This window comes from Equus asinus, chromosome 25 (assembly GCF_041296235.1).
Source record: "Equus asinus isolate D_3611 breed Donkey chromosome 25, EquAss-T2T_v2, whole genome shotgun sequence".
In the NCBI taxonomy this organism is placed as follows: domain Eukaryota; kingdom Metazoa; phylum Chordata; class Mammalia; order Perissodactyla; family Equidae; genus Equus; species Equus asinus.
Window position 1 is genome coordinate 16,188,208 of NC_091814.1, and position 17,450 is coordinate 16,205,657.

At 39.0% G+C, this 17,450-nt stretch overlaps 1 protein-coding gene across 5 annotated transcripts in view; it reads right to left on the minus strand.

Annotated features, from left to right (window-relative positions):
- Nucleotides 1-17,450, minus strand: part of GATAD2B (GATA zinc finger domain containing 2B) — an 85,259-nt gene that overhangs the window by 51,190 nt on the left and 16,619 nt on the right. The window contains exon 2 of one of the 5 annotated variants that reach the window (XM_070497359.1): nt 4,536-4,577. The exons of the other annotated variants lie outside the window; for them this stretch is intronic. The gene's annotated coding sequence lies outside the window, so the exon portion shown is untranslated. The remainder of the gene's footprint in view (nt 1-4,535; nt 4,578-17,450) is intronic. 5 annotated transcript variants of the gene reach the window in all.

Consider the following 17,450-nt stretch of genomic DNA (forward strand, 5'->3'; position numbering starts at 1 on the left):
GTACTTCCCTTTACTTTAATACTCAGTACTATGAAATGCTGCTAATAGACTACACAGTCCTCTTACTGCCTAGTCAAGTCTAAATGGTACTTTTCTTCACCTAATTTCTATCAGCTACGTCTTCCTGGCTCAGTATTCTAAAAAAAAAAACAAAACAGTCTTTTTTTTTTTTGAGGAACATTAGCCCTGAGCTAACTACTGCCAGTCCTCCTCTTATTCTTTTTTCTTTTTTTTTTTTGCTGAGGAACCCTGGCCCTGAGCTAACATCCATGCCCATCTTCCTCTACTTTATATGTGGGACGCCTACTACAGCATGACTTGCCAAGTGGTGCCATGTTCGCACCTGGGATCCGAACCGGCGAACCCACAGCCGCCGAGAAGCGGAATGTGGGCACTTGACCACTGCGCCACGAGGCCAGCCCCAAAAACGACTCCTGATCTAGACCAGGGGTCTGCAAACTTTTTCTGTAAAAGGCCAGATAGTAAACATTTTAGACTTTACGGGCTAACTACTCAACTCTGCTATTGTAAGCAAATGGGTGTGGCTGTGTTCCAATAAAACTTTATTTACAAAAACAGGCAGTGGCTGTAGTTTGCTGGCTCTTGACCTAGACTCTTCCAACATATAGGTCAATCAACCCAGTCTAACTCAAAAGATCTGCCAAAAGTCAGGAAAAAAAAAAAAAAAAAGGAAGTAGCCACAGACTGGCTAAAAAGAAACTAATAAGGACACTGAAAACAGTAGTAAACAAACCCAACAGACAGGAATATTAGTAATAGCTGCTAACATTCACTGAGCTCTTATTATTTGCTAGGCAATGCTGTGATAAAGTATTTTACAATGCATCATCTCATTTAAGCCCTTTAAAGAAGGGTTTTAATAATTTAAACAATTCTCATTTTACAGAGGAGAAAACAGAAACAGATATACTAAGTAACTTTCCAAGGTCTCACAGTCTGTAAATGGCTACGCCTGATTCAAACATAGGTCTTTCTTACTGCAAGGTCCATGTTCTTAATCATCAGACTATGCTATCTATACTGTAATTTTTTATTTTTTGATCCAAACTGGTAAGAAAGTAATTTGAAATATAAAAACAGACAGACCATTGATTACTTGCTCTTACAGTGTCTTTTCTATATCATTGAGTTTCTTACACAAACCTTGGCTCACGACCTTGAATGAAAGAGCCTAGGTGACCTTGCTTTAGGTGACATACTGTTTAGCAATATACACCAAGGATCCTAAAGGTCCTTGGATGCTTAAATGTGTGAAGTTAGGATGTGCTGCCTAAAAAGCTAATGAATGGCGCTAGACCGGTGGTGGAGCGGTTAAGTACGCACGTTCTGCTTTGGTGGCCTGGGGTTCACCGGTTCAGATCCTGGGTGTGGACATGGCACCACTTGGCAAGCCATGCTGTGGTAGGCATCCCACATATAAAGTGGAGAAAGATGGGCACAGATGTTAGCTCAGGGCAAGTCTTCCTCAACAAAAAGAGGAAGATTGGCAGCAGATATTAGCTCAGGGCTAATCTTCCTCAAAAAATAAAAATAAAAATAAAAAGTTAAAAAAAATAAAAAGCTAATGAATAGGAGGTAAGCAGCCCTCTCTCACTGTCATCCTATAATAAATCAGCACAAACATAATTATACCATACTAACATACCATATATTATATTAATATACAATTAATTATAAATCATCACAAAAGTTCTGACCTATACCATAGGAAATCTGTAAGACATCATTTAAAACAAGCGATATCAGAATGAAGGGACAGAGGTGGTCAAAGAGCAGGTTCCATACACATCCTTCAAACTACTCTTCAGCATCTCTCAAACAGTAAGGCCTATGAGAATCAAGCAAAAAACAGGAGAGAGAAAAGAACGAAAATCTGTCCATTAATAACAATGCTAATTTATGCCTCACTGATTATAACTACCTAACCATAAGATTATCCCTATTAATCTGCTTCCAGGCACCAAGAGAAAAGTTAAAAGTAAAAGGCTACAAGAGATTTTCTTTGAAATCTATCAGTCCAATAAGCAAGCATCATACAGACAGAATCTTAAATTGGACGGTAAGGAGCAAAATAAGCCTTACATCTTCCCTTCTCTTTATATTTAATGTAAAGCAATGTAAGAAGTAAAGCTTGACAATAACACACAAACACACATGTAAAATGGCTAGGTCCATGCAGAGCATTACCAAGTAACAGTATAAGAGGATAATATCAACTCAAAAAGATAATTATTACTTCTAAGAACTAGGGAATCTCATAACTCTGAATTAATCTTTAGCCTCTAGGTTTGAGCTAGGCTGGTCTGTCGTTGTTTTGTTTTCTAGTAATCAAGTGACTGGGAAACAATCTCCCTTAATTTATTTCCTTCCAGGTAAACTAGGAAGAGTGGGCTATAGCTACTTGGGATAAGGAAATAACTTGGGGCAGCCTAGGGAATGAGCAGCCCAGCCACTCAGGTAAGTCCCATCTGGCAACCCTCAAAGAAAGTATAACCTCACATGCACTTCCCAACACTTGTATCAAAACTCACAAACCAAAGGAAAATTTACACATATATTCAAAGACTGTCGCTTGCGAAAACAGGGCAAGAACACAAATTCATAGGCTATAACAAAAAGATACAAAAAGACTGAATTAAGGAGCTTCCTCTAGACTGCAACCTGACAAACCTTATTATAGGATAAACTACTTCAAAAGTTCCCTCCCACTCCAAACTCTCCCTACTCAATACTCCATATCAGCACCACTATTCTGAATGGTCAGACAGAAGCAAAAATAAGCTCACACAAAACAACTGTAACAGCATGACCCTCTTTTATTCATTAATACACTTTATTTCCCCTTTCCACCTAACACAAGAGCTGCTTCACACATATATCACACCTAGGAAGCATATAAAAAGAAATTAAGAAATTAAGAAAAACGGCACCACGGTACATTGATAGTAGACTAAAATACTACTTCTAAACAAATGTTGAGCTCCTAACGACCAATGAAAACTACAAGCAGGGGCTGGCCTGGTGGCGTAGTGGTTAAGTTCATGCACTCCACTTCAGCGGCCCAGGGTTTGCTGATTTGCATCCCGGGCATGGACCTACACACCACTTATCAAGCCATGCTGTGGCAGGTGTCCCACACATAAAACAGAGGAAGATGGGCACAGATGTTAGCTCAGCGCCAATCTTCCTCAGCAAAAAGAAGAGGATTGGCGGTGGATGTTAGCTCAGGGCTAATCTTCCTCAAAAACAAACAAAAAAAACAAGAAAAACACAATCATTCCAAGTGATTCCCAAAAGTGTAACACTGCAATATCTGGAAGCTTACATCTCTAATTTTTCCTTCCTTCTAGGTACTGTTTGGCTTTCCTTTTGTACAACTCTAACTGCAGCATATGGTGGGGGAAGAATACTGCATTTTTATACTATAATAAATAGAACAACAAAAAGAAATAAAGAGAAAAGGGGGAGAACTCAAAGGAGTAGCTAATAGATATTATTTGTTCTCCTATCTGGCTTTTTGCTTCTCCTTAAGAGCACCCCTTCACCCACCCACCCCTGTACCCTTGACAATCCTGAATGATTACAAACAGTTTGGGGGGGGAGTATCTTAACAAATTACAGCTGCTAAATTCAGCAGGCATTTCTCTTCTGGTCACCCCTCTTCCTCAAGCAGACACACCTCTGAATGGGGGCAGGAAGAAGAGACTCAGAACAAATTGCTTCACCTCTCAGAAGAGTTACTACTTCCACCAGGAACATTGTCACTACCACTTGGACAGAGAAGCTCTCCCTTGTTTTGCCACATCAAAAATATCTGTTTTTGTTTTTTAACAATAGCAAGGGAAAAAGTGTGTGTGTATCAAAAGGGTATTTTTCTTGCTCTAAGCCTTCCCCTTTTCCTTGTCCATCAGCCCAAGTAAGCAGAGATGACGCAGACTTCCTTATATAATAGTCTGTGATTTCCTAGACTGCAGGCCTTTCCCTTTGTGTTCCATATACACTTACACACGCGAGCGCGCGCACATTCTCATTGCTTTGCAGCCCCTGGCATGATGCCAGCACTCAGTCAGCTGGTTGACTCCATTCACAGAGCAGGGTTGGAGCTGACATGGAAAGGAGGGGGTAGTGAGGGTAAGGGGGAGCTAGAACCATCATGCTACAGACAAAAGAAATTAAAAAAAAAAAAAAGGAAAGAAAGAAAAAGAAAACCTTAGCATAACATTCCTCTTACAGCTTCAGCTTGAAGAAAACTAGAAGCCAGAGACCATTATAGCAAAAAGGATGAAGCAGAAGGGTGGAGAATCCAAACCGAAAGGAGCTTTGTATGAGAAACAATTATTCCGCAACAGATTTTAAAAAGCAACAATATTTATTACTTCAATCCCGTCGGAAACCTCAGCATATTACCTTCTACACATAACCAGGAAAAGGCTGTGAAGAACTCAGAGAAATTCTGAGCTTCTGCTTTTAGAAAAAGAAAAAGGGGGGGAGGCAAGACAGTTAAAAGTACTTACAGGTATACATTTTTCTCCTCCCTCCTCTAGCTGCCAGGAAAGCTGGAGACAAGAAATGGGGGGAAACAGAAAAAGGAGGAAAAGAAGGAATAAGAGATCGGTTTAGGTTTTTGTTTTTGCTTTTTTTGGAGGGGGAGGAGGAGGAAGGTTCCCTTTCTCTTTTCTATCGTAAGAGATGCTCTTTCTATAGCACGGGGACGACCCCATACATGCCAGCCCCCTTGAGAGACCTGCACAAACCCGCTCTCCAAGCGGGCACTGCCCTGCCAATCACATGGCGTACTGTTACATTAAACAAAAGAAACTGGGGGATGCTTACTTTTACCCATGATGCCTAGCGGGGGCAAGGGGGGGGAGACAAACCAGTTGTAGCCGGTTTATAACCTCAGGACATGGAATTATCTCTTAATTTTTAAAAGTCATTTGTGGTAAAAAAGTCAGTTGGTCTCCCCACTCTAACTATCCCCCCCATTATTCTGGCCTAGTGCCAAACTTTGCCTTCATTCATGAGGGCTAGTTTCCTCTCAAATCATGATGCTTTTAACTGTTTAGTTTCCAAAGCCAACATTCAAGACAGGAAATCACAGCATCATACCAAAACACACTCCAAATTACAAAAATATGAAGATATATTGCCAACCAAGCTCCTTTTCTTTATCCCTTATTGCTAGTGCTAGGGAACAGATACCGATAAGACAGTAGATGTGTTCTTTAAAGATTTTCTTCCCAAAGCTGTCCCACAGGTTGATATCTGACTTAGCTCTATCAATTCACATCACTCAGGGCAGTTGAATCCACATCTAACACAAATCATAGCAAGGTTCCACAGCAAAGTAGTCACGATGGTATATGGACACACACACTCGTTTAAGGCCCTTGTTTATATATTTTACCACAATTTAAAAAATAATCGATTTTTTAAAATGGCATAGGCCCATCCATAGTATGGTTGCAATATTATTCTACTTTTCTGTGTCCCAGCCAAAACACTCCTTCCTCTTCACATTCCAGCAAACTCTTCACCACCATGTATCATTTACCACACACATCCTATGTCTACATTCTATAGACAGATCAAGACTCTAGACATATCTGAGCCTAGTCTCTTGATTAACTTCCCTTTTTCTGTTTTAGAGCAACTGTCTCCAATCACTTTATAAGAATTTTCATTTCCCAATAGTACTGATAGGGGTCAGAAAGTGGTGGGGAAGAAATCCGAGCAAACGAAAGAGGAGGTAAAGCAGAGGAAACTGTTCTGGAGATCTATTGGCTGGGGAGATCTTTACTCTAGGACCTTTGCCTGTTGGAGGAATTAAGTCCTCTATAAACAGTAACAAGGAATAACAAGGCGGAGAGGGATTTTCTTACTTTTCAATTGATATCTCCTATCAATATACCAAACCTCAAATACCTGCTTCATTTGGGCCTCTGAAACTCAAATCATAATTGTACTGACTCCATCAGATTCTCTCAAAAACCCCTTGTTTTTTCCAAATGTTAAAGCTTCTAGAGTTTAGAAAATATAGAGAAAAATAATCTACACCCTACCCAAAGATATTAATCCGTAAATAAAAGTTTTCCTGAGCAGTCTAATATTAACTTCAATTTTCAGAAAACGAATATTGAGCTAAATCTGAAAAAGGTAGTATTGGCCACTGGCATAAGGGGTTTAATAATTTACAAACTACAAAGGAAAACTACATCTACACCAAGCTAAGCTTCAAGTGGCTGATGTTGTACCATCTCAGTCACAATACACTGTAGTTAACAGGAGCCCATCAAAGGTCTCCAGATCTAGATAGCGCTATCATTTTAGGAGACAAAGGAAAACACGATGTTTATGATAAACAGGGCAAAGAAAATAATCCATTTTCCTCTTACTCAATACATTTCCCCAAGAGACCAACCATGAATTTCAAACTGAAGCTCACTAACTAGTTCCACGTTTAATTGGGGCAGGGAAAATTGCCTATTAATAATCATTCAGAGATCATGCCCACTTAAGTCCACTGAATATATTTGCATTCAAATACTGGTCAATTTTTATCAGTCTTAAGACAATATAAAAGGTTTAGATACAATTAAGCTGTCGGTAGTGATTATCATTAGCCATGAGTTAATTCTCCAGCATTATAAAGGCTAAGGTAGTACACTGTGTTTACTAAAATATCTGCCTCTGTATATTAAATTGATTACTCTTCCAAAGGTACCAACAGGTATTTTTCTTCAGGCTCCTGGAAAAAATTAAGAACTATATGGTAGCCAGTGATCCCGCTCTTTTCAGCTAACTCATAATCATCCAAAACCAATGGTACTTAATTGTATGAGCTAAAAACTATATATTTAAAATACTTCTTGGTAAATGTTATCTAAGTTGTGATGTTCTGGAGAATATCAAATTCTTTACGAAAAAAAAAAGATCTAACATTCACCGAGCATTTAATGCACTAAATATTTATTTAATCCACACAAGGAACCAGGAAGGTAGGGTCCTTACCCATTTTATAAATATGGAAATTGCTGTTAGTGCCATTGAGCCGATTCAGACTGCCAGCAACCCTGTGTACAGGAGAGCGGAACCCTGCCTAGTGTTTTTGTGTCATCCTCTCATCTTTTGGCATTAATATCAGACAATGCTCCACTGCTATTCATAGGGCTTTAATGACCATTTTTTAAATTTTTTTAATTAGTTAATTTTTTTGAGGAAGATTAGCCCTGAGCTAACATCTGCTGCCCATCCTCCTCTTTTTGCTGAGGAAGATTGGCCCTGAGCTAAGATCCATGCCCATCTTCCTCTACTTTATATGTGGGACACCTGCCACAGCATGGCTTGAGAAGCAGTGTGCAGGTCCACACCCGGGATCTGAACCAGCGAACCCTGGGCCGCCGAAGCGGAACATGCAAACTTAAGTGCTACACCACCGGGCTGACCCCATGACTATTTTTTTTTTCAGAAGTGGGTGGCCAGGTCCTCCTGCCTAATATTAGTCTGCAAGTTCTGCTGAAACCTGCCCACCATGGGTGACCCCGCTGTATTTGAAATACCAGTAGCACAGCTTTCAGCATCACAGCAACGTGCAGTTGCTACAGTATAACAAATAACAGAGGGGTTGTGTAGTTTCCTGACTAAGGAAATGAACCAGGGCCCTGGTGCCAAATCTTAACCAGTAGACCACCAGGGCTGGCTTATGGAAATTAACTCAGTGAAATTAAGAAATTTGAATGAAGTTACTCATCCAGCTAACAATAGCAGATGCTGGCTCCAAAGCCCATACTAGTTCTACCACACCATGATGACCTGAGCATTCCTTGGCCAAAACTCAAGAGCTCAGTTCACTATGTTTGCCTTGCCAATCTCCACTCTAAGCCACTAGATTAAAGAAAATATTAGCCAAATACAATTGAAGTCAAAAATACAAACTCTGTGACAGGCATGTATGATTTCTACTCATAGAAGATTTCATCCAGGACTTATTTTGAAGGGCTAATAAGTACATACAATCTAGATATGTACAAAAGAGATGTGACAGATAAATGTCTGGGAAGGTCAAATCATAAAGGGTAACTACGAGGAGGAAAGAGGTGTTATCTATCTGGACTCAGGAAACGCAGTTTGAACTAATTATAACTAAAAGCTTGAAGGTACTCCTACAAAAGAAATACAAACTTCATAAAATCAAACTCTTAAAAAAGACCCTCAGCAATATCAGAAACAAATTTGCAAAAGCTATATAGACATCCATCTTTGCTCTTCACAAATTTTATAAGTAATGTGCTAAATTTTTTGTGCCAATTTTAATATATATTCTTGGGCTCAGAGAACAAATGGATCAAAATTAGAACCACTGCTATGAGTGAAAAATATAATCTATTTTGTAAAAAGCCAACTTAAAAATTTTAACCTACACTTAGATTGTTTTGTATAAAATTCACAAGCTATTCACTGATGCCCAAAAAAAAACAAGCTAAAGTTAATCTAGTTGTCAGTCCTTTCCTGCAAATGCCCTGTTTTCAGTGACTCTAGTCTATTTGGAGAAATTGGCTCATGATGTTTCAAAATTACTATTACAACAACAGATCAGATCATAGAAGAGCAGAACTCCATTCATATCATCAATAAGCTTCAATTTTTTCATTAGGTGTAGAAAAGCTCAACTAGTCAAATGGAGAAGTTAATTCTCAGGAGATGGGAGTTCCTCTCCACATATTTAGAAATGGTACACCATGCAATCAAGCACTACTACAAAGAAAACCATTTTGCTTTCTCACTGCCTGATGCACAAATTGGGAATTACCTCCAAAATAATGTACTGATTTAGCCTATAAAAACAGGTGATTTGTGCTCATTAGCTAAAATGGAATAATTTCTATTTTAATGGAGAAAAATCAGTCTTCAATTACTTGGGAGTTATAAATTAGTGACTGATTGATATTGAAGTGTCTACCACTTACTGGGAGGATGTATTTATTAATATTTTGGTTAAAGTCCAATAAAAACTGGGGCTAGCCCTGTGGCCAAGTGGTTCAAGTTCCACGTGCTCTGCTTTGGTGGCCCCGGTTCGCAAGTTCGGATCCCAGACGCGGACCTACACCACTCATCAGCCATGCTACGGAGGCATCCCACATATAAAACAGAGGAAGACTGGCACAGATGTTAGCTCAGGGCTAATCTTCCTCATCAGAAATAAATAAATAGTAAAAAACTAAGTACACTGCCTTATAAAGCAGAATATGGACTAGGTGTTACACAGGTACAAGAGGAAATGAGAACAAGACTCCTGTCCTGAAATAGCATTTAAATTAGGGAGTACTGTTTTCTCAAAGTAGTACTCCTTAATGTGTTCACTCCTTCTGGCTTTACAGGAAATAAGATTGTTATAGAGGTCATAAAGACCTCTGTTGACTCAAGTATTACAAATAAGCATAAAAAGTTACTGTCATACTCTACTCTCAGTGACTTAATCACTATATAGAAATAGAGGAAGTACATCAACTATCTCATCTCTCATGTAGTAAAAACTGTTTCTGGACTAGTCTTTTCTATGAGGGTGGTTTACCTTCTCAAAGGCTCTGGGGAACTTCATGGCCTACCTCTAGGAAACAGAAACATGCAAATCATCTAGAGCATTAAATTAGTACTTATCATCTAAAAAATTATAATTTTTCTCTTCCAAAAGACAAAGTACCTCTAGTGAGGGTCCACAAGGTACCTAACCGGGATAGCTTTGAATCCCTAACTTATTCTCATCCTTGTATCAGCAGCATGCTATTGATTCCCAGTGACCAGGACTGAGAACATCTCACTTCTTAATACGTGACAGCGGATCAATTATTTTCATTTTCTCCTATCTGTACCTTTCCTGTATCTTTGCAGGGGCTCCAAGTTCTTTTCAGATAACTCACAAATGTTCATACCTATCTAACAATAAAAATTCAATTCAAACATCTCCACATACTAACACCTATCATCAACTGAGTGCCAGAGAGGAAACAGAGAAAAGTTGTGTTTTAGTATTCACATTAATGTTTTGCCACAAATTTTTTAAGCACTTGGATTCTATAGTGATGTGTCATTTAACAACAGGGGTATGCTCTGAGAAATGTGTTGTTAGGTGATTTTGTCACTGTACGAACATCATAGAGTGTACTTACATAAACCTAGACGGTATAGCCTACTACTCATCTAGGCTCTATGGTACTAATCTTATGACATCACCATCATATATGCAGTCCGTTGCTGACTGAAATGTTGACTGAAATGTCCTTATGAGGCGCATGACTGTACATTTTGACCTAGCTTTTTTCTGTTAGTAAGTATCCACCAATCTCTCTCCCTCTCTAGCTTTCCAAGAGTAGAGCTCCCAGTCTGTGAACAGCTTCACTTACAGCTTTAGATATTTTTCTTTACGTTAAACTCCTCATCTTTAACTTCTGGGTGAAGAATGCTCTTATCTTTATCACTCTCTGAACTCACAAACAATGCCAAAAAAAAAACAATACAGCCACCCTCTACACACTCACACTCCACTCAATCTCTGACTTTTAAAATCCTCCAACCAGGAAGAAAAAACAGAGAATCTAAGATAAGAAAAATTATCACAACTACAGTCAATGACTTCCATAAACTTTTTAACCGATCTTCCACTTTAATAATTACCACATTGGATTCTCATGCTCAAGAGGCTATGCTAGAACTAGATCTAACTATCTATTGATGATCGGAGATGGAGAAATCACTCTGGAATCTAGCCTACTGTCCTGACTGGGCAAGTCTGGAATTCACTTCACTCAGACTTCTGTGGCAATCTTGATAGATTCATGACGCATCCACTTACCAGAATTTCAGGACAACCACACAATTACCTCCTCCTATTACACTAATGAGAAAACTGGAGGCCAAAATAAAAGAAAAAGATCAGGAAAGAAAAAGGTGGTACATATGTGACTGTCAAATTTAAAATAAACTTTCATATTATTAAATTCTACATATCTTCAGGGCCGACCCATGGCTGAGTGGTTAAGTTCACATGCTCTGCTTCGGCGGCCCAGGGTTTTGCGGGTTCAGATCCTGGGCGCCAGACATGGCACCACTCATCAGGCCATCCTGAGGCAGCATCCAACATAGGACAACCAGAGGCGCTCACAACTAGAATATAAAACTATGTACTGGGGGGCTTTGGGGAGAAGAAAAAAAAGAAGAAGACTGGCAACAGTTGTTAGCTCAGGTACCAATCTTTCAAAAAAAAAAAATTCTACATATCTTCGAAATATATTCTTTATATTTTCAACATTAATATTAACTAAAGAATGGTAAAATGTTGATATTTTTGAAGTTTGATATTTTGAAGTAATTAACACGGAAGTAAATTACTCTACACTCTCTCTTTGGGTGTACACTTTAAATTCTTTGGAATAAAAAGGTTAAAAAAAAAAGAACAGTCATTTTAAGTTTATAATGTCTAGATTATCTGTAGAAAGATACCAAGAAACAGCTAAGTTCCACCTCCAGAGAAAAAGATGTCCTTTTCTACTGAAATCCTTTTTCCAATTGTGAATACTGCACTACGTGCATATATTACCTATCCAAAAATTAAATAAACTTTAAAAATAAAAACACTTGTTGAACTTAACATTATTTCTAAAAGACACGTACAGACAACGAAAGGAAGGGACAGAGTCCCCAGGCCTAGCCAGAAGGGACATAAGCCATCAGGGAAACTCAATAGGAAGATAGGTAGCAAGACTATTATAGCATACAGAATACTAGCGAACATACTCTAAAGATAAAGATCAGACATCTAGGAAAAAAGATCCAGCTGACCAAATACTAATATGCTGATAAATTAAAGGGTCAAATACTGATAAATTTCAGGGTCAAAGCAGTATGACTCACCTAGGATTGTTAATACTGTTCAAGGTTACACTAATACCTATCTGCTTAGACAATTAACTTGTAACTAGTCAGGAAGTTTAAAATCAGAATTAATTCATGAAATATTCCAATGGGGCATTTTGAACATTCATAGCAATATATAAAAACAATATATAGCAATATATAAAAACAAGAATCTGGGCATCAACATGTACCCAAGATTAGATATTTATTTCATCTAGTACACCTGCAAAGAACCTTCTTAAAGTTTTTTTTTTTTTTTTTTTAAAGATTGGCCCTGAGCTAACATCTGCTGCCAATGTTTTTTTTATTTCTTCTCCCCAAAGCCCTCCAGTACATAGTTGTATATTCGAGTTGTAGGTCCTTCTCGTTCTACTATGTGGGACACCACCTGAGCATGGCTTGATGAGTGGTGCTAGGTCTATGCCCAGGATCCAAACCAGCGAAACCCTGGGCCGCTGAAGCCAAGAGTGCGAACTTAACCACTCACCCACAGGGCAACCATGCAAAAAACCTTCTTTACTGAAATGAGGGAAGAACATATTCACACAGGAGTGGATCAAGGCTCTGAAACTGTACATAAACACAGTCCAAAGGGGAAAATCTGCCTGGTCTGGATTTCACCTAGGGGGAGCTTCTGACAGTGTTTGACTACTAGCATTAACAAGCACATGGAGCCTACAGGACAAAAAGTGTCACCTCTTCAAATCAGGGATAAAGATCTGGGACTGCTCATAGGGCACAGGTTTATCATTTTACCAGGCAGTAAATATCCACCTTAAGAAGTTTACCCTTAAGAATTCCCTGAAAATAGAGACTTTTGATGATTTCTCACAAAAGTTTCAAAAGCAGAATAGGTTTTCAACAATTTAATCACCTATTGCCATAATCACTTCAATAGGCCCTAGCTGTTAGAACACGGCTTCTCAATTTAGAACTGTTGACACTTTGGACCAGATAACTCTTTGTTGCAGGGAGCTGTCCTTTGCACTGCAGGACGCTTAGCAGTACCTCTGGCCTCTACACAATAGATACCAGTAGCACCAACACCACCAGTTTTGAGAACCAAAAGTGTCCCCATACACAGTCAAATGTCCTCTGGGGGACAAAATCCTCCCAGTTGAGAACCATTATTTTAGAGTAAACACCACCAACACAATTTTACCCTCAAGGAGGTCTGTTGCTATTATTACCAACAGTCTTGATCCTGCAGTTGAACACAAATACTACCAGAGAATGTCAGAATAGTGGTTATCTTTAGGGGTGGGGAAGGATAATGATTAGGAGGGAGCAAAACCACAATGAGATACCACTTCACACCAATTAGAATGGCAAGTGAAGACCTAATAAGTTTACTAATCAAAATTTAAATCTATCGAATAAAACAAATCACCTCGCCCTAAAAGCAGAGTAATGGGATGAGGGGGAAGACAAAGAAGTGACCCATTACTCCACCTTCTACGCGGAGGTAATCTTTTATAGGTCTACCTAGGTGGTCACCTTATAGAACTTTTTCTCTATGTATATTATACCTCAGTAAAAAAAAAAAAAAAGTTCACCAAAAAAACACAACACAAAAACTGATAAGCAAGAGAGTGGCAGTATTTCCTCACCTCAATGCTGCTAGAAATCAGGTGCAAGAGGTACAGACGGGCAGGGAGATAGTCCCTAAATACTGTCAAAATAGTTGACAGTATTTGGGTCCTTCCTTTAGCCATGCAGCTCCAGTTACCCCATTCCTTCTTACTCATAAAACTTTTAAGATTGATAATCACACGTGACGTCAAGGTCATGTATTCTGTTCACTGAGACTTTTGTACCTTTGACTTTGGAAGTTAAGAAAGACTCTTCAGGAGCCGGCCTGGTGGCACAGCGGTTAAGTCCGCACGTCCGCTTAGGTGGCCTGGGGTTTGCCAGTTCGCATGCTGGGTGCAGACATGGCACTGCTTGGCAAGCCATGCTGTGGTAGGTGTCCCACATATAAAGTAGAGGAAGATGGGCATGGAAGTTAGCTCAGGGCCAGTCTTCCTCAGCAAAAAGAGGAGGACTGGCAGCTGTTAGCTCAGGGCTAATCTTCCTCAAAAAAAAAAAAAAAAAAAAGAGACAGACTCTTCAAAAACCCCTCCAACAAGAAAATCTCTAACTAGCCTTAAAGAGGTCTGCACGAAATCAGGCATGAACTATACTGGCTCCTAATGAAAACAGTTGCCTATCTCCAAGCAAAAACACCACTCAAACAAGAACTAGATTCTCTACTCCAACAAGTAGGGTGTATAAAGGGGATAATCTGAAACAAAAAGGAAGGTAAGAGGGACCATAAAAACAGAAAGAACTGTGGGCCTCTAAGAGTACATAGGATTTCCAGACCAAGAAAGCAATTCCCAATATTAATAACATCACGCTCTAACCAACTGAGTTAACCCACCGTGTGTAATTTCCAAACTGATTGAAATATTAAATGCCGAGGAGTATAGAAGAGCGTCCTATATTCTACATATACATCCCAAGTTTCCTAGAGGAAAAACGGTCATCAGACTAGATATTTTGTTTCATTGCTTTTTATATCCAACACAACTTCATTAAGATCCCCTTTGGAAAGGTCTTTCAAAAAAAGAAATTGGTTAAGCATACACTTCCAGTTAATTAAAAAAACACTGTGGCTATGACTTTGACAACTAAAACAATCTCTCTTAAAATACTTTTTATAAGAAAGAAAAGATAAAGAGCACTCAAATCATCTGATTTTGCCTTTTCCATTTCTTGTCAAACGATGAGAGCAGAATAATCTTATGCAACCTGGGGAGAATGTGAACAATAGACAGCTACCTCAAATAGGATTACTTGACTTTTGGGGCTAAGCGTCCAGACTATCCAATGGAGTGCAAAGGAAAGATTAGTGCTTCTTGGGGAAACACTGATGACTAAGCCAGTCAATATTTTTCTATAAATAATCAAAATTACATCACGTTGCTCTGAAGTGGAAGCATCTGCTTAAGAAAAATTTCTTCTATAGGGACCCAGCACTATGTCTTTAAAAAATACTAGTTATAATGGATTCAAATGACCACTCCTGCTATATAGGTTAAGTTCCCAAAGCTAAACACTTGGCCAAAGTTTAATACACCTTGAAACTAAAAGAAGGATTGCTGAAAAAGATGCCCTTAATTCAATTAACTTTCTATGTTCACATATTCAAATGTTACATTGTACTAAAATGCTGCTGGTTTGCTGAAAATTGTTGGAAATAAGAAACAAACTACCAAAAGACGAATTCCAGATCACAAAACTCTGGTAGGTATTTAAAACTGTCAAATATCCAAGGTTAAATTAGAATCAGATACTTTAATAATAAGCAAATTAAAGAGTGATTCAAAGGGGAAAAATGCATTAGATTTAGACTTACTCAACAAGATGAGACTACTACTGGGCAATCATTTTGAAAATTCCATGAAACTCAGCATCTAGCTGATTTTCCTTTGATTACAATATTCTTTCAAAAAACACAATCTAGGGCCCGGTCCAGTGGCCAAGTGGTTAAAGTTCCACACACTCTGCTTTGGTGACCTAGGTTCACAGGTTTGGGTCCCAGGCGTGGACTCGACTCACCAGCCATGCTGTGGAGGTGTCTCATATACAAAAAATAGAGGAAGACTGGCACAGATGTTAGCTCAGGGTTAATCTTCCTCAAGGTATTAAAAAAAAAAAGGAGGGGGGGGGTCCAGACCCACGGCACAGCGGTTAAGTTCACACGTTCTGCTTCTCGGCAGCCTGGGGTTCACCAGTTTGGATCCTGGGTGTGGACATGGCACCGCTTGGCAAAAGCCATGCTGTGGTAGGCGTCCCACGTATCAAAGCACAGGAAGATGGGCATGGATGTTAGCTCAGGCCAGTCTTCCTCAGCAAAAAGAGGAGTACTGGCAGTAGTTAGCTCAGGGCTAACCTTCCTCAAAAAAACAAAAGAGGATTCGCAGGAGATGTTAGCTCAAGGCAAAATTTTCCTCAGCAAAAATAATTTTTAGAAAATAGAGTTCTTTAAAAAAAAAAAAACAAACACAATCTAGGGATAATCACCTCTAACTTATTATAAGAATTCACCAAATAACAGCTCATTTACCTAGTTACACCACCATTACTCTAGGACCAGAATTCATCTACACCACGTACTAGCCTTTTTCTGTGAAGGGCCAGACAGTAAAATCTTAGGCTTTGGGGGCCTTACCTTTGTGACTACTAATCGACACGGCAGCAGTGTGAAAGCAGCCATAGATAACATGTAAAGAAGTGTGATTATTTCCAATGAAACTATTTATGGACACTCAAATCTGAATTTTGTATAATTTTTGCATTTCATGAAACGCCCTTCTTTTGACTTTTTTCAGTCATTTAAAACTGCAGGGGCTGGCCCGGTGGCGCAGCGTTTAAGTGCGCATGTTCCGCTTTGCCGGCCCGGGGTTTGCCAGTTCGGATACCGGGTGCAGACATGGCACTACTTGGCAAGCCACGCTGTGGTAGGCGTCCCACATATAAAGTAGAGGAAGATGAGCACGGATGTTAGCTCAGGGGTAGTCTTCCTCAACAAAAAGAGATTAGCTCAGGGCTAATCTTCCTAAAAAAAAAAACACAACTGCAAATATCATTCATAATCCTTAGTTCCCGGGATGGACAAAAACAGGTAGCAAGCAGAATACTGGCCTACCAGCCCTTAGTTTGCTGACTCCTTATCTATATTCTCTCATTTATTTCTATTAAATGTTCCAAATTTACAAAAAAGTATAGAGAATAATACAACAAATAACCATTTACTTTCACCTAGCTTAAGAAATAAAACATCACAAATAAAACTGAAACTCTCTGAGTAATTATTCTAATCCTCTTTCCTTCCCTCTTTTCCTCACAGGTAATCACTACACTGAATTTGGTGTTTATCACTTCCAAGCTTTTTGAGTTCTTTTAGTTCATATATGCAGGTATAGCTATATAAAAAATACTGTACTGCACTCTTTGACATCAGTATTAAAAGGATCTTTTCGGACACCATGCCTTCTCAGAGAAGGGAAACAATAGAAAGAATAAACAAACGGGACCTCATCAGACTAAAGAGCTTCTTCAAGGCAAATGAAAACAGGATTGAAACAAAAAAACAACCCACTAACTGGGAAAAAATATTTGCAAGTCATATATCTGACAAAGGCTTAATATCCTTAATATATAAAGAACTCTCGCAACTCAACCACAAAACATCAAACAACCCAATCAAAAAATGGGCTGGAGACATGAACAGACATTTCTCCAAAGAAGATATACTGATGGCCAATAGGCACATGAAAAGATGCTCATCATCGCTGATCATCAGGGAAATGCAAATCAAAACTACACTAAGATATCACCTTACACCCGTTAGAATGACAAAAATATCTAAAACTAACAGCAACGAATGTTGGAGAGGTTGCAGAGCAAAAGGAACCCTCATACACTGCTGGTGGGAATGCAAACCGGTGCAGCCACTATGGAAAACAGTATGG